Here is an 18,169-nt window from a genome sequence, read left to right as displayed (position 1 = left end):
GCCAGACTGCCCTGTGTCTTGCCCCTGAACACATCACATAGCCCCTCCTCCCAGCCTGTCTCCCCCAGAATGTCCTCTCTTTCTCCTGTGCCCCTTTCATCTGCCTACTTGACTCAGGCCTCTTCGTGCCACCTCTTCTCCAGGTGACATTTTCTGTCCGTATGTCCTCCTTGGGAGTTCTGAATGTGTGCGTGGTTGCTATCTTCACTAGATGGACGGAGCCTGCTCTTACCCATACAAATCGCTAACACTGCTGCAGTGTACCCAAGAGCCTCCCGTAGGCCGACTCATTCCATGCGCAGCGCCAGCGGGCAGGGGCTGTCCTCACCCACTTCGCAGGGGCCGAGACAAGGCGCACAGGCCGAGGGACTTGTCCGAGGCCAGCCAGCTAGTTGATGGTGCTGTGGATACCGTCAGCTCAGGCTGCCGTAATAAAATACCACAGACCGATGTCCTAAGCAGTAGGGATTTTTCTCGCAGCTCTGGAGGCTGGAAGCACTAAATGAGGGTGCGGTCGAGGTTGGCGTGGGCGAAGCCCATCTTTCTGGCTGTAGACAGCGCTCTCTCCCTGAGCCCTGGCATAGCCTTGCCTCTGTGCCCCATGAGGTGGGGGAGAGAGAGGGAGAGTGTCCCGGGGTCTCCTCCTCTTCTTATGAGGACATCAATCCTGTTAGATTAGGGCTCCACACTAATCACCCCACTTAACCTCAATTACTTCCCTAGAGCCCCGTCTTCAAATTCAGTCACATTGGGGGCTAGGGCTTCAATATATGAATTTGGGGGATACACAGCCAGCCCATCACAGTGTAATTTGATTTTTAAAAATTCTTTCATTTATTGAGCACCTAATTGCCAGACACTGTTAAACGGCTAGAAACACAGTTGTGAGAAAGGCAAACAAGTCTCACTTGTTAGACTATAAGCTTCCTACAGTCTAGTGGGAGAAGGTGGTATCAGACAGGGAACACGTAAACTCATTAATCGGCTAGATAATTTCAGACAGTGGTAAGTGCTCCGATGATAGAAGAATAGGGTATGTTACTGGGGCTGTTTTGGCCAAGCGTGTACCAAACTAGGAAAAGTTTTTTCCAGGCAGAGGAGAGACAAGTGCAAAGGTCCTGAGGCAGGGAAGTGTAGTGTATTAGAGCTGCAGAAGGAAGGCTGATATGGTTGTGTCCAGGAGAGAGAAGGACAGCGGTTTGCAAAGGAGGACGGGGACCAGCTCATAGAAAGCTTCCTCGGCTGTGGGAGGGAGTCTGTATTCATCCCCAGGAGCAATAGGCAGCCAGCCGTAAGAGGGTTTGCAGTCTGATTTGTGCTCTTAAAAGACCTCTTTAGTCAGAGTGTAGGAGTGCAAGCAGGAACCCCATGAGGAGTCTCTTCACGTGTTCACCCTGCTCAGCATACTTTCAGTCTCCCATTAAAATGTCAAATGAGTCAAGATATTCCCAAGGGCTGAACTTTGCAGCCTGGGCTGCAAGTGGAGGGAGACGCGGAAGGAAGGAAGGGCTGAGTGAGGAGAGCTGGAGTGTGGAAAAATGCTTCTCTGAAGTGGGGTTCAACTGGGCATTAAAGGATGGGCATACCAGAGAAGGGGGTGCCCTCCATGCAGGGGGGTGTGAGGAAAGGCACAAAGGTGGACCAGAAGCAGCAGCAGCCAAGGCACAGGCTTATTTTGTGCACAGGTTGTTCAACACCATTCAGCAGAGCGCAGGCCCCCCCGCGGGGCCCCGGGCTCTGGTGGATGAGGATGACTCAGACCTGGCCCCCACCTTCCAGGGATGGCCATCGAGCAAGGAGGAGACGGCAGGTCCGTGGTGATTTATCCCACCCCAGAACATGAGCGTTCCATTAGAGATTCGGAGAAAACACTGAGCGACACGGGAGTGTCCCCAGCTGCTACGTGTAACAATCACTGCGGAAGCATGCATGTATACCCCCATTTCTCTCCGTGCACACACAAAGAACACTTCACACTCAGAGTCGCTTCGCATTTATCCACTCAAGTGGCTCATGAAGGATGCATAACAGGTGTGATGGTTACTTACACTTTCCATGGGAATAAATGCGGTGCCCTCTGGGTTAGGACCCGAGCAGGAGACCTGGAGCCACAGACCGGGAACCATGGGCAGCCCTACCCTTCCAGCATCCGTGGGGCTGCCAGGACGTGGGCAGTGGCGATGGAGATAAGTGGACAGACTCAGGACATAGCTAGAAGGTGGACCCGTCAGGACCTGCTGTGGGATTGAGCGTGGGAAGGAGGGAAAGAGAGGAACCAAGGATAACAATAAGATTTACAGAGGACGGAAAAACACACATCAAGCTGGGGAACAAGACATAGCCCTAGTTCAGCTACTAAGATGTTGTTTGATTGTAGGCAAGTACTTCCTTCTCCACGATTCAGTCTTCTCATCTGTAAAATGAAACCATTTGGACCCAATAACCAAAGTCCTTTACGCATGAATATGTGTATGCATTTAATATATACCAACATTTGTACAAATGAGATAATGAACACTCATTTGACCGCCTCCTCAACATGAGACACAGAGCACATCAACATAACTGGAGGCTCTTTGATCCCCATTCCCATGTACCCCTTATTTCCTCCTCCTATCCCAGATGGAACCATGCTACTAAACTGACCATTTACCATCTGTAGTGTCCTTTTAGGGTGTAATAATAATTGTTATTTTCCTGCATCTTATGATTTAACAATACCTCTCACTTTTTTTTTTTTTTTTTGTATAGTTGATTTATGGTTCACAAAAGGCTTCCATACAGACCATCTCATGTGATTTCCTTCGAGGTCGGCTGCCCACGGAGGATTAGCTCCACTTTCAGATGAGCAACGTGAGGTTCAGAGTGGGATCCGCCAAAGCACTTTTCCTCTTGACTGTGTTCATCACATTTCACATCTTGCTTTCTCCTGCTCGTTGTCTTTTCATGCACATTTGTACCCACAACTAGACTCTGAGTCCTTGGGAGCAGGGATCTGGTCCCTGAACCTGTGGCCAGTGTGATGGGGTGATAAGGCTCAGGTTTCAGTCCAAGAAATAGTGACGAGGGGAAAGTAGCCCACGTCGAGGGAGGCTTCACAGAGGACACAAGGTAAGAAATGTAGGACAGGAACAGGACAAATGGTGCCCGACAGAGCAATCAAGAAAGAGAAGAAAGAAAGAGAGAAAGAGAAGAAAGAGAGGAAGGAAGGAAGGAAGGAAGGAAGGAAGGAAGGAAGGAAGGAAGGAAGGAAGGAAGGGAGAGCTCAATCAGAACCCATGACAGAGAATACGAGGCACAACTTTGTCTCTGCAAGCCAAACCCCTGGTGTGTAGAAAGCAAAGTAAGGAAGTTTTCAGACTAGTTGTAAGAAACCGTAGTGGTTAACCTGTTCACTTGGTGGCAGAATCCTGGACTTTTTGCCAGTGTAATGTGACTAGTAAAATGCAATGAGGGCATATCACAAACCAACCAATGTAGTGTCAGAAAAAGTGGGACCCATGTAAGCATAACATTTCAGAATTAGTAAATTCAGGAACTTCTGGGAAACTTGTGGTATTAAAGACAACCATAAACTTAACAAATTATCTCCCATAAAACTGGAGGGTACCTCCTTTGTTCATAGGTTTCTCTGAGTCTCAACCCACCAGTAGGGACAGGAGAGGAGAACTTTTTGTTTTGTTTTGTTTTTTTTATCCTCACCCAATGACATTTTCCTATTTAGAATGGGAGGGAGAGAGAGGGAGAAAGAGGGAGAGAGACAGACAGACAGAGAGAGAGAGAGAGAGAGAGAGAAACGTCAATGTGAGAGGGACACATCGAATGGCTGCCTCTCGCACGACCCCAACCAGGGCCAGGGACAAATCGCAACTGAGGTACGTGCCCTTGACCGAAATCGAACCCGTGACTCATTGGTCTGCGGGCTGACGCTCTAACTGCTGAGCCAAACCAGCCAGGGCCAGAACTCTTTACCTGCCACCAATTGGTTGAGACAGAGGAGTTTACTTGAAAAACAAACTTCTCCCAGGTTTCAGGGAGGCCTTGTGAAGGCTGGACCAATTTTGTCACATGTCTGGTATATTTAAGGAAAAACAAAACAAAATATGTTGGCTTCTATGATCTCAACCTTTTGGTCAGTCTCACCTGGAGCCCTTGAATACTCCAATTTATTCCTACTTCTAGCTTCCTGTCTGTCAAACTAAGACTTAAAACTTTCTCAGCTGGTTTTCATAAAGAAAGAAGAATCATCATGACTGGGGAGACCACTGTGATTTGCAAAATGTGTCCATAAATGTATAACCTGAACAGAACAAGTAGACGAAGCTTAGCTTGTGCAGGAGAACAAGCCTCCAGTGATCTGGGGGTAAAACATGGGACCGCAATATTCATAGAGTGGACATTCTTTCTAGGGACAGGACGAGGAAGAACCACAGGGTAGAGTCTTGGATGGGCAGTGCTAGTCCCTGTATACACGGCTAATCCTGCTCATCACTCATGTTGACGGCTGAATGTTTTACGTGCCCCTTGTCATTAAGCTAACAATACTAGAACACCATCACTTTTATTCCCTCTATTCTTAGAGATAAATAAGCACAAGCTCTGAGTGCCTAGTGACTTGCTCAGTCACCGGAGGAGAAGAGGGGGATGTCAGGATTCAGACACAGTTCTGTCTGCTGCGGACACCCAGGTCCTGGACACTGTGCCGCCTCCTCTCCCACAATGGCTCTCCAGTGAGACCTGCGCTCTGAACTGTTTCTCTGCCAGGTTCGCACAGATCCAGCCGCTGGGACTGCTAGACAGGGACTATTCATCACCACCTCCCAGCAAAGCAAATCAGCATGTGACCTTGGCCTCATTAGCATGAGGCTTAATCTCCTCTGGTAGCCTGTCTTGGCCAATTACTGTTTTTTATTATAAGCAGCTGCTACATTTGTGCTTCCCAGGTTATTCATAGCTAAACATGAGTAATAAAGTGATAGCAGCTACTGGAGTGATGCTGACAATGAGCTTGCCTCAAGTCCAAGGGCAAAACACGGTCTTAAGTGTCCTACTAACTCCTTAGCTCCAGGACAAACAAGTCTTTCTCCCATTAGAACTGCCTTCAGCTACATAACATTCTCCAGGGGAAAACGCTTAGGGCCGCAGGGTTAGGTGTCTACAGAGAAGGATGCTCTGGCAGGTGTCCTTCTATTCTCCTACGCTCCGTCTATATTTATGGAAGATCCCAAGTATGATAAGATAGCTCCAAAGAGTTAATGTTCAGCATGCTGTTCATGAATATTAGAAATCTTGGCATGTCATACTATTACACACACACACAATTTACATATGTATTTAAAAAGAAGTAAATAGAATGTGTCCCAAAAAGTGTAATTATAAAGCCAATGTTTATTAAAATATATTTCATTTTCAAAATGTAATAGAACCTACAAACCCCCTGTGTACATTTTTGGGGGGACACCCTGTAGAAAGGAAACACCTTGGCTCAATGGAAAATATCTGACATCCTGTGGTTGCTAACCTTTTGGGGTTTGACATCCAACATCCCAATATTTTAAAAGCCTTTTCGAGTTTGGTGCTCAACAATACAAAACAAAACAAAATATGCCCACTATGAATAAATCCTATCCAGTGGATTGAAATTATAGAGCTCATGCCGCGTGAGCAAGCCTTCCCCGAGCCATGGTGTGATTCTTCTTGATTGAGAATCCAGTTTCTGGGCTATTTCTCAGAGAATGAAATTACAAAACACAAGATAGCAGATTAAAACAAAACAAAACAAAACAAAACTGTCACCAGGTAACCCTGCTGGATATCAAGTGACTAGGTCAGAAACTCGGTCGGAAACCCTGCCGAGGGAAGAGCAGAACAAATCTCCCTCGCCTAGGAGGCCAAACAGAGTATTGTTTTAGTTCCGTGGGAGATAATGACAATGGAATAGAACATTGTCCCGGGTAATGGTTTCCTGCTGGTGGGGAAATGCCAAGGCAAAACTGAGGTGTTCAGCAAAAACAAACAAGGGGCTGAGCTGCTGCCTCTTTTTACAAGCAAAAACTGTTGATCCCAAAGCTGAGCCCCTCCCAGCAGCTTCCATTCTGTTGTAAAAGTCTTGCATTCGGAGGTGCTCTGGTCTGGGTGATATTGGGGTGCAGAGGCTAACTGAGCTAATGGCTCTCCTGTTGCTAAACTGCTGGCTTCAGAGATGGGCTTTGGGGACCATGTTGAATTTGACCAGCCCCTGGACAAAACAGGTTTTCCCAAAATCCCCTGCGGTGATTCAGTAAGAACAGATCCCCTTGCCCCCAATAACACACTGACATTCTTTGTATCAGTCAAGTTCGTATTTGTTAAAGAGAAAACTTTTATTTTATCAGCATTCATTGGCGATGCCTGAAGAATAAAACCAATAACCCATTCATTTGACACAGAAAGTCAGTACCTTCCAATTTTTTTTCCTTGTAAAATAATATTAAAGGCAGAGACCCTCTAATGTGTATCTCAAAACAAAATTTAAATTAGATAAACATTGAGAGGTGATTTAAAATTAAATAGAAAGCAGTAAATAGCCTTCCATATTTGAAACCAAAATAAAGGAAAATTCCGGACCAGCGGCGTCTTTCAGCCAACTGAAGCTTTTGTAGAAACACACAGCTCAGACTCCACCACAAGATGAAAAGGAGTCCAAATGCACCTGGCGGTGCTCTCTCATCCACAAACTTCTACAATCTCCATTAAAGCTGCATGGCCTTCAAAAGTTGAGGTCCAATTCATCTCTGCTGTTAATGAGACATTTTACAAGCATATTTTTTTCTTGGGAAAAATTTTTGAATTGGATGAAACAAATGGGAAGTAGATATTTAAAAAAAAAACAAAAAACAACAACTCCCGCCTGGACTGGTGATTGACTTGCTTAGAATTCTCTGGGCAAGCATTTGATTTCCTGATCACTGCCATTTCCGCTCTCATTCCAAATTCTCTCTCCTTGGGGCCGACATGGGACATGGAAATACTGATTTGTGCTGCTGGAGTTCTCTTCCTGTATTTCAACAAGAGAATTATTTCATGCCAGCTGTCAGGGTGTCCCCTCCAACTTTCCCTTTCCCTCTTAAGATCAATTTTTCCTATAAAGAAGGATGCCAGATAGATAGTTAGTAATAGGAACTAGGCATTTGGGGTTAGAGGCACAATTTTTTGATATTTTTCATGACCATTATATATATTTTATTGTGTCGCTAGCAGAAAGGTATCCTGATCTGAATACCCACTGGAGGGTGATGATTTATACTTTGGGTCACAGTAATTACTTGGATGTTTCTCATTTAAAGACATACTTTTGCAAACATACATAAACCATTAATGATGGAATGTTTGTGCCCTTCGTTACCTGTGTGTGATTATTTCATTTCTTTCTCTCTCACCTTTCTGAGTTGGTGAGGGCTCCTTGGTTCATCGATATTCTGGTGGGTGGTAAAAACACATCCGTTAATTTTGAAAGTGCTTTGGTAATCTGGCCAGTAATGTAAATAATGGGGAGAACAATAAGCAAGGAGAGCTAGTTAAATACAAGACCTAAAGTGGAGGGAAAAAGTAAAAATTATGTAAGAACAACAACAAAAAAAAACCTTTAATTTTAAGATCTAGCTGCTAAAGGACAAAATTAAAGTCTAAGAATTTAGATTAGGTGGACTCAGTTCAAAGCTGTTGTTAACAGTGGGGAAAGAGACCAAAGCAAACAGTTTTTCGATATGTCCTCAGGTACTCAGGGCTACAGAAAAGGGGTGCTACAGAAAACGAGCTACGGAAAAGGGATAATGATTAGTAATAAGTATGAAGGTGCACAGACACTTTGGACAATTCCGATCTCAATGCCTCTTCTTCCTCAATGTCTGAGTGCTTCATGCAAAAGGAGGGACTGTTTTGAATTTGGTCTGTAGCGTCCATGAATCTGGCCAGGAGTTCTGCATGTTCCTCTTCTTGTCATCATGCCCAGAATTATTTGCTGAGCGTTACATTGATCCCATGTCCAAAATTCCGACCACCCTGATAGGTGTGGGCTGCCTGAACCTGCGTCCCTTCAGGACTTGCCAGAAAGTAGAGTTCCCCAGGAATCCCAGAGTCCCCTCTGGAGAACTCAGCTTAACAAGAGGAAGGTCCAGTCACCCAGGGAACGCTCAGCTCAAAAAAATCTGGTGGGGGAAATTCATGGTTGTGAAGGTTGTGTTCCAAACCCTGTTTTTTTTGGTTTTTTTTTTTTTTTTTGAGTCCCAGAAACATTATGTTTAATGCAAAATTTCTCCAAGAAAACACTCATGGGCATTATTTTAAAGTTTCAGGGAAGTCTATTTGGCAAGGGGGGAAAGTTTTCAACTTCAGAGACTATTTTTTTTTTTTAAAGGAAACAAATTTCAATCACTTGAATATACACTTCAAAGGCAATTTACGGTAACTGTAGCCCTCCCGATGGCTAAGGCAGCACTGAAATTTCCAAGTTGAAACATTCATCCCTGCGTTCAGGGAAAGACCTCTCAACAATTTTGAAAAAAATATTTAAAAATATGGAAGCAATTGTAAAATCACTTTCACCTGTGCAATATCCCTTTTCATGACTGTTTTCAAATTACAGAGCTAGGGTTACAGACTTTCACCAGCACAGTTTCATCGTGGTAGTTACGGGGCTGTAATTCCAGGCTGCTCTTTCACTATCGAAAGGTGTGGGGCTATCTTCGCCCTCTTCCTCCTGTTGCTCAAACCATCGAAGAAAACGTCGGGAAATTAAGTCTGCAGGGGAAACAGGAGGTAGAGATCGTATTCAAAGGACTGAAATCCATCACAGGAGAGCATTAAGTTGGTAATAGTTGGGGTTACCTCCCTGCTCCTCGTCCTCCATCTGTGCAATGGGCTAGCGTCCCTGGGCTGGGACTTCTGAGGATGAAGAAAGACGTGCCGAGACGCTGCGGAGCTGCTAAGGAAACAGCCAGCTGTCCCCTGACTTAGAATATTCGAAAGCTTCCCGGCCTCTCCGAGGAAGCCTCTCCAAGTGCACCCGGTGTCACTTCGCCATCCAGAAGCGACAGGAGCCGCCCAGGGCTGGGCGGTGGATTGGCTTTGCGAGGGCTGCCGGGGCTCAGAGAGGGGCTGCGGAGGGGGGGGGGCAAGGTGGGGAGGACAGGAGCCGGCAAGCAGAGGGGAGTCGGAGAGGGGAGCAGGGGTGGAAACCCCGAGGGAAAGGAAGCCCCCGGCGGAGGGGAGCGCGGCCGGGTGTGGGATGGGGGAGGGAGGGCGAGACGGCCGGAGGGCCGGGCTGTCCGAGGGAGTCCGGAGCCGCAGCAGAGCCGGTCCCTTCGCGCTGTCCCCCACCTCCCATGCCCTGTGGCCACCGGGGAGGTAGGAGCCGGCGGGGCAGCCCGGGCCGGGGCTCGCCAGCCTGGGCGGGTGGGCGCCTTTTACTGGAGGTGTTTGCAGGAGGGGAGGGGACAGCGCCAATCGGCCCTGGGCCTCGGGCCTGGCCGGGCGGTGAGGGACAGACCGGTCGTGCGGGTGGGAGCCGGGCTCTCGGCTGCTCGCCGGCGGCAGCCCAGCGCGGAATGATCGGCCGGCCGCCTGCCCCTCGGCCCGGCGTCCTCACTCGGCTCCGGGGAGACATCCCGCGGCCCCCAGCCCCGGGTCCCGAGGCGCCCGGGGCTGCGGCTCTCCCCAGGTCCCCCCCGGACCCACTCGTGGAGCCGGGACCTGAGTGGAGAGGTAGGAGGCCTGCGCCTCGACTTCGCGTGCGCCGACGGCCGGGAGCGCAGAGCCGCCTCGGGCACGGGGACCCCTCGCTCTGCGACCTCGCCTCGGGCCGCAAGGGCACAGGCCAGGAGCCGGCTCCGCAGCGGCCGCACCCCCCGTGAGCCCCAAAGCGCCTTCTTGTTCTTTTCTCCTGGGCCAGGGCCCTAACCTCCCGGAACCCCACGCGGGAAGGGTGGGGAAGAGCAAACAGTCAAAGCTTTCAGCCCCCGAGCTGGAGGAGCATCCCAGCGGCTCGCCAGGCCCGGAGGTGTCGCCTCCCCCACTGCCTTGCGGGGTAAGTGCCAGGCCTCTTGACAGTTTCACGCCCACTTAAAACTTCTCCTTTGCTTTTCTCAAGGTACCTGCCCCTTCCTTCGGAGAAAGAGGCCGTGCCAGCACCCACAGGTAACCCTCCTTCGACCCGAGATCCAGACAGTGGGCCTTGGCGTGTGACCCAGGCCAGGGTTAGACGCTTCTGTTGCATCAGAGAAACCCAGCGGAGTCAAAGAGAATTCGTTTCCAGCAGAGCTGGGCTTAGACCTAGCTTTTTTTTTTTTAATTTTAGAAAGGCCTCAGTGTGCCTTTTTGCTTCAGTTAAAAATATTAGTAACTATTTCTCAGTGGCACAGAGGCGGAAAATGATGATGGTTGGTGTCTAGTTTGCCTTCATTTCCTTGGTTTCTCTCCGAGTTGTGGGGGCAGAAATATTTTCCTCTCTAGAACTCTTGCAATAAAATTGGATTTTCCTGTTCAGATGGTGCTACCTGAAAAGAAGTCAGCAGCAGTGGCCTGGCTTTGCCAGTGGTCGGGATGAGGACATTTGCTACCGTCAGGTCGAGTCAATGCGCCCACAAGCCATTGATTTCCACCCCTGCGTCCTCAGCCTGTCGTTCACTGTCTCCTGAGATGATGACAATAATAATAATAATAACCAGGACACAAACAGCTCTTGAGAAGTCATTTGTAACTACCCCTTCTTTGAGGTGACACACGCAATGTACCCCACCCTGCGGACCTATGTTTTATTTTTTGTCAGAGGAGTGCAGAATTGCTCGAGTTTTTAAAAAATGATCTATTTACAGACTTGCTAATGCCTCCCCAGAAATCCTGTTTATCAACTTAATAGTTGTGACAGGGTTAGAAAACCAGTTTAAACTGTTAATCGGCCACAAAAAGGATCCCAGATTGACGCCTTTCACTTACCTTTGAAAGGCTATAAAAGCAACGCTGTACATTGGGATGAAATTAGACAGCGACAAAATCATTACCTTGACTTCCCACAATAGAGACAGCCTTAAAGAGGGGCTATTGATGGTTTCCAATTACATAACGGTGGTTTATAAGTTCTTCCTCGGGCTCACAGAAAGCAATTTCTAAATGCGAATTCTTCAAAGAACATATAGCCACAAGCATGCAAACACCGGCATGCGGCAGTCTTTTTATTTGATTTATTACAAAGCGGCTATTAGTAAAAAAGAGAAAAACAAAAACAAAAATCCCCGCAAAAGTTGGCCGTGCTCAAAGAGAATCACGACCGGTTTATATTTCACCAAACTCTGCGCTCACACTGGCCCCAGTGCCCAGAGGGTTTGACCTCCCCGGAGCAGAGCGACAGATCGTGGGGTTCATAGCCCCCCGGCGTTACCCCGTCCTGTCTGCGCACTGCTTCTGCAGACACAGCCTCCTCCAGACGGAAGGGGAAGTCACTTGCAAACACAGCCCCGAGTCCGGGGTGGGGCTGCGGCTGGGTGCTGGCGGAAAGGCCAGTCCACCCTGCCTCTCTGGGGTGTTCCAGTTGGGCGGAGGTTGGGCCTGCGCCTTATATCCGACCTGAACTCCGACGGATTTCTAGGTGAACTCAGAGAGCGATCGAATGCGGGCGGCCCACCTCCCGTGCTCTCTTTTGCTTTCAAAGGCGGCACCTGCATTTTCACCGGAAAGTCACGTCAAGCCCCATCCTCCAGGTCACTCTGCCCTGCGCACATGGCCTACGCACACCCAACTGGGCACGCAGCCGCTGACAATTCTCTGGGGCCAACCCAAGCATCGAAACCCCACCAGGTGGCGGCTGTCTACCCATCAAAGACGTTCAGGACACACCGAGCGTGGAGCGGCCCCTTCAGCGCGTTAGGGGGCGAGGAGAGGGTGTTGGGGTCAGGAGCGCTCTTGGAGCGACTTCACGGTGCATTCGAGCTCCGGGAGGGACGTGGTGACTGTGCTGGCCTGTGACTCGCTGTGGCTCAGCAGCATTCACTGCACAGCACTGCCCCCTGGTATCTGGCGAGGAAACTGCCCCGGGAGGTGGCGGATCCCCTTCCTGGGAGCCAGACAACCACACTCTCCTTTCTAGGCCACAAGCCCTGTCTGAGCTGTCCTGGGGCCCCCAGCAAGCCCTCCTCCCAAGCTTAAATCCTTCCTTCTCCTCAAACATTCATCTCCCCAGAGAGGTCACAGGGTGCGGAGGTCGCCTAAACCAGGCCTCCCATGTGGCCCGCATCCCTTCTTGTCTCTAGCACCCAAGTCCGGGCTGACGTCTACCCAGAGGGAACCCAAGATGTGGGGGCTGCAAGAAAGCCTGGGCTGCAGGCCAGACTACAGGCCCAGGTGAGGGGGCTGGGGAAGGCTTGTGTGCACAGAGATTCATTTGGGGCTGGGAATGTTCATTCTTTAATGAACACCAGCTCCCAGGGCTTCATTCCGTGGCACCTGGGCTTTCCAGAGAAGAAAGGAAGCAAGTAACAGGCAAGCTCCTTGCACCCAGAGGTGGGAGAGGTGGGCAAGGTACCTGGTGACCAATTCCAAGTGCCAGGGTGTGATTCTTGGGGGTGAGACCCCAGCAGGCTCAGACCCCCCAGCCTAACCAGCCCCTTCTCCCCGCACTGGCTGGCCCTGGCATCTAGTGCCTGGTGCAGGGCAGGCCCCAGGAAACAGCTGACCCTTTCCACCCCAACTGAACCATTGTTCCCACATTTGAGAGTCCAGCCCTGATGGAGAGGTAGGTGTTTAGACCTCCAGACACAGGAAGGAGCTTGAGGTTCCAGCTTGGCCACCACTGGTGGTGTGACCTTGAGTGAGTTACTTTGCCTCTGTACATGATTTTCCTTGTTCGAGTCTCAGGGATGCTGTGAGGATTAACTGAGGTCATGTCCTTATTATGTGGGCATGTGTTCAGTCAAGGTCACCCTTGACGACGGAAGGTGCCCACTGCAGGAGACTCCCACGGCAAGCTCACCTGCAGCATAACACCGGGTGTCTTGATGCCTGCTTCTCAGGGGGTGGGGAAGATACAGAGCAGTGTCACCCCCAAAGGCTGCCTGCGGGCGGCCATGAACCTTCCTGGGTCTCTTCTGCCAGGACCTAGACTTGACGCTCCGGGAGGACTTTGCACACGTCTGGGAAGCCAGTCACCCTTGCTTATGATTGCATCTGGCTGGGGTAGTGATTAGAACTCTGGACTTAACAGCTGCCCCACACCCAGCCTTAACCTGTGCCAGACCCTGGGCGGAGCTGTGCATGGACTGTCCCATTTCACCTTCAGGCCACTGGGAAAGATGTTGTTGGTTAAGTTCTTAAATCTCCATTTTACAGAGCAGGAAATAGGCTCAGAGAGATTAAGTAACTTGCCCAAGATCACACAGCTGATAAGTGATGAAGCAGGGACTTGAACCCAGTCTTCCTTCAGAGGCCAAGCTCTGACCACTAAGTTGTGTGACTTTGGAAAGCCCGGGATTGACGCTCTGGGAGGACTTTGCACACGGCCCTCAGCTCTTCCTATCCCGCTCACTCTCCATCCCCACACTGCCCCTTCCTGTCCCCAGGTCAGCACTGGCAGAAGCAGAGGCAGTTATGAGGGTTCTCAGGCCCTGGCGGCATTTCCACTCCCCAGCTGGTTCCAGGGGGCATCCTGAGACCCTTTGGCTCGCAAGGAAGGGAACCGAGCCTACTGCGTGTAACTCACAGGTTGCGGGGCAAGGCATTGTCACTGAGAGGCTGTCAGTCACCCAGACCAATGTGGGTGCACTTGAGGTGCCCCAGTCAGCTGCTCCCTAGAGCTGGCCCTGAGCTCCCCAGTCAGCAAATGTTTATTGAGTGCCTACTGGGTGCCAGGCCCTGCACGCAGCCCTCTCCCCAGTCATTATCAATTTCAGGCTGACCCCAGGTCCCCTACTCTCTGTCCTAACCCCGGCCCTCTCCTGGGGTCCAACTAAGGGCATGCCCCCCCCCCCCCGGCTGTTTGGAGTGAGCATTCGGGTGGGGCCTGGCTCTCTCCAGAGCTAGTTGGGTCGCACCTGTCCACCCTTCACCCTACACGCAGACCACGCTGGGTGAGGCGCCCCCTGGCGGCAGGAAGCCAAGTGCTTGCCTCACTTTGGGGTTCCAGGGTCAGCATGGCTGCTATTCCTGGTCTTCCCCGCACTCCCAGTTCCCCCGGAGGAGGCCAGCCTTGTCCCCAAAGACCATCTGAGGGCCGTTCAAGGCTTTCCATGACTGGCCGGGGCATGCGGCTGCCCGGAGCCCCGCCACGTTCTCTAGCTGCGGGGCTGGCCCTCCCTGATCAGACGCCAGACAACCCCCCTTCCTTTGCCCTCCTTCAGTCCAGCACCAGGCCCCAGGGAGGCAAGTGCTGTGGTTGAGAAAACAACACCCACCCAAATTCAGAGGTGAAAGAGAATTGTATATATCTGGATTAAAAATAAAATTCCCGACCTGTGTGACTCAACCGGTTGAGCATCGTCCCATGCACCAGAAGGTCACTGGTTCGATTCCCAGTCAGGGCACAGGCCTGGGTTGTGCGCTCAGTTCCAGTTGGGGGCGTGCAGGAAGCAGCTGATTGATGTTTCTATCTCTCTCCCCCTCTCCCTTTCTTTGAAATCAATAAAAACATATTTAAAAATAAATAAAAATCAATGATCCCCACCCAACTACCGCAAATACTTGTGTCCACCACCCTTTGCCTGTATCTTATGAATCAAATTGCCCCAACCTTCTCGGCTGTCACATGTGTGTCCCCTGGTGCCATCTGCCTACATCTCTGTGCGAAGCAGCTACTCCCCATCTAGAACCGCACCAGGCAGACACCATGGAGAGAGACGGCTCCCTGGAGCCAGAATCGGGAGGAAATGGCCATGAGCATTCCACAAACCCAGAGAGTAGGTGGGAGGCCAGTAGGACCCACCTGGCCGCCAGGAGTCCTGGCCATGTGCACTGTGAGGATCATCTCTCAACGACCCTTGGGGGGCGGTATGGTATCTTGCTTATGTCTCCTAAGGCTGAATGGAGTTTAGTGAGACTTCAGCTAATGACGGGTTGAAAATTGGGCTTGAGTCGGAGCATCAGAGGTTTATAAACAGCTCGAAGATGAGACTGGAGCCAGAGACATTATTATGAGGTTCGCTGTAGGTGTGGTGGGTGCCTGCACCCATAGGAATAAATAAGGGGCTGGGGTGTTAGGACACCAAGGTTCTCCAAGGACCTCCACTGGCCTATCCATTTCCCTGTACTTTTCTTGGGCGGGGTTGGCCTTCCTCCTCTCTGTTCTTGCAGAGAAGGTCAGTGCTGCCTAAGAAGTGAAGAATTGATTTGATCAGCCCATCACGTGGCCTTACACAGGTTTACCCTCCTCGGACATTTACACCTGTTCCCTGTGCTTCATTAATGCCTATCCCCTCCGAATGGGTCAAGTTCCCCTGTGACAGGCTCTCAGAGGACCGTGCGCCTTCTCGTCACAAGGACTTATCACTGTTGAAACTCCACATCTGTTTGTGTGGTCATCAGACTGTCTTTTGCTGTGAACTCCAGGAGGGCAGGGGTCATGGCTGTTTCCTGGTCCCTGTATCCTCAGCACTTAACACAATGGATAGTTGTTGAATGGCCACAAAATGGCTTTTATTTTTTTAAGCTAGATTCAGAAACCTGTGAACCTCACCCCTCACCCTAACTAGCAGTCAGAGTAGGTAATTCAAAATGCACCATTTCACTATGTTGTAAGGGAAATTATCCTCCAAATGCACTTACTACCAGGCAAGCTATTCTCGAGGTGACAGAACAGAAAGTTAGGATGTTTGAATCGCACAGATTACTGAATACATTTAAAACACACAGTGAGAAGGAAGAGGAAAGAGATTGGGGGTAGGTTAGCATAAAAAACGATAAGGTGTTAGCAGTTGGGGGAACTACTCCCTGAATCCTTGGTATGTAATATTCAATGTTCCCCTCTCTCATCCTCTCTCTCACTCTCTCCTTCCCTCCCCCCATCTATATAAATGCCTCCCTCCTTGAAAGATGTGCTCACAAGGGCCAGAATTGCGGGTGAGTTATGGGACCCAACAGACAGACGGAAGGAGCTGATCAGAGGCAATAACACACTTTCAAGGTCACCTGGCCCCAACAGGAGCTCATCCACTAGTCTACTGAACAACCATGGATTTACCTGTGCTCTTGGGCGGAACACAATTGGGACCATAATGGGTGTCACCCATTATGTATGTGATTTAGGGGATAACATACATAAATGCTAGCCCTAAAGTGACATGATCATGCCTTATAACTTGGTCTCCTTATCTTTTTCTATTTGTACCTAGCACTCTGGTTTGTTTGATCATATATTCCATTCACTCTATTCATTTTTAACATGGCATGCAGATTACTGGTTTATTCATTGTCCATGTGAATTCTGTCCATGTCCCAAAAGGTACTTGTTACTTATCCTCTGTACTAAGTATATCCAATGAATTTTGGTTAAATTTCATAATCTACTGATTTGCTTACTATCTATACCTCACATTTCTTCTGAGTTTACTCCACCCCATTTGTTTTCCTTGTCTTCTGTAGCACGATTGAATGTTCTCAAATAATATAGCATATACATATTACATAACCCATTCAGTAAACGCCCACTATGTGCTAAGCAGCATGCAGGGCAGCCTTCCATCGAGTGGAAAGACACCATCAAATAATCCTCACAATCATATGACATTTACTAACCCCAGGAAGAGGGAACCTGTAGTCCCAAGAACATGGGGTGGGCAGTCACGGAGAGCTTCCCAGAGGAAGTAACATTTGGGTTGAGATCTGAAAGAGATTCATAGTCCTGGGGTTTTAGAAATTCCTAATAAATTAACATCAAGGTCAACAACTCCCCCATCCCAACTTTGAGTCATATTTGGCCTATTTTCCATCTGCCTTTCCAAGGAACACTGCCCTGTTCTAGTCCCCCAAATGCGCAAATGTTATGTTTTACACAACCATAAAAACGAAAAACATCTATTGGCAAAAGACACTGCAGCATAGTGTTTAGGCTTATAAATGGTTCTAACTGGGATCAACAGCCTATAATTAGACTTTAACAATCCAAGAGAGGAGTTATAAACGCGCTGCAGGGCGGATGGGCGTCCTTTTCTTCGGTTCTGCAGGTTTGGTGGGCAGATTGGCCCCCGACTTGCCTCCCACAATAACCGTCCTACCGAGGTAAACATGTCACAAACAAGAACAATGAGATCACCAATAATATAACACTAATACTATAAACAAAAGAAACACCACCTTCGGCTCTGGTGGAATGAAAAACACAATGTGGACCAACTAACAGAGCTATTTAAAAAACAAATTACTTACAGCCAAGCTTCTTAGCTCTCCAAACGCAATTTTCTGGGAACCGTCATGCGATTAGGAGTTTTTTCCTGAAAAGGACCCGCCTCTGCTGCTTTTTGGATGGTGCTTGCTTGCAGATCTGAGGCCTTGACAAAGGAGAAAATGCCCCACACAGACTCACCTCGATGCTTATTCTCACTCCTTCCTCTTTATTTTCTCCCAAACCGAGACATTTCTAAGGGCACGGGTTACTGTAACTAGAGTCCGCAAGCAAATCTCCATCAGTGACATTTTCCTGAAACCTCAGGCTTTTCCCAAATGCCAACACCCTCTGATCACAGGCCGTGCTTCCTCAATAAGGGCATTTTTCTTCATTTCCTTGAAAAATTGGATAACAGAATGTTAGCATTGTAGTGCATTTTTGGAGATTACTTGGCCCTTCCTCTTCCTTTTGTAGATGAGGAAACAGATGCAGACCAGAGACGTGATAAGCCTTGCTACGAAGAAAGTACAAGACATCCTTGCACAAATAAATCAAGCAGATAGACTTGGGTGTCAAGCACAGTGCCTGGCTGCTTTCTTCTGGGCCTTGGAATTTGCCCTCATTTCATGAATCGACTTGTCTTACTAGTGGACAAGTAGCCGGAGTCCTCAATTAGCTTCCATGTGGCTTGGCAAGAGGGACAGAGGCAAGGAAGAGCCCACTAGCTAGAAATAAAATGAATGTTTTATAACAGATTGGTGATTGTGGTGGAAGAGATGTTACATTGAATAGCCAACTTAAACTGGCCCAAGAAATAAAAGGCCTTTA

The sequence above is a fragment of the Molossus molossus genome, unplaced genomic scaffold, assembly GCF_014108415.1.
Source record: "Molossus molossus isolate mMolMol1 unplaced genomic scaffold, mMolMol1.p scaffold_m16_p_17, whole genome shotgun sequence".
NCBI lineage: Eukaryota > Metazoa > Chordata > Mammalia > Chiroptera > Molossidae > Molossus > Molossus molossus.
Note: the sequence above shows the minus strand (reverse complement) of the source record.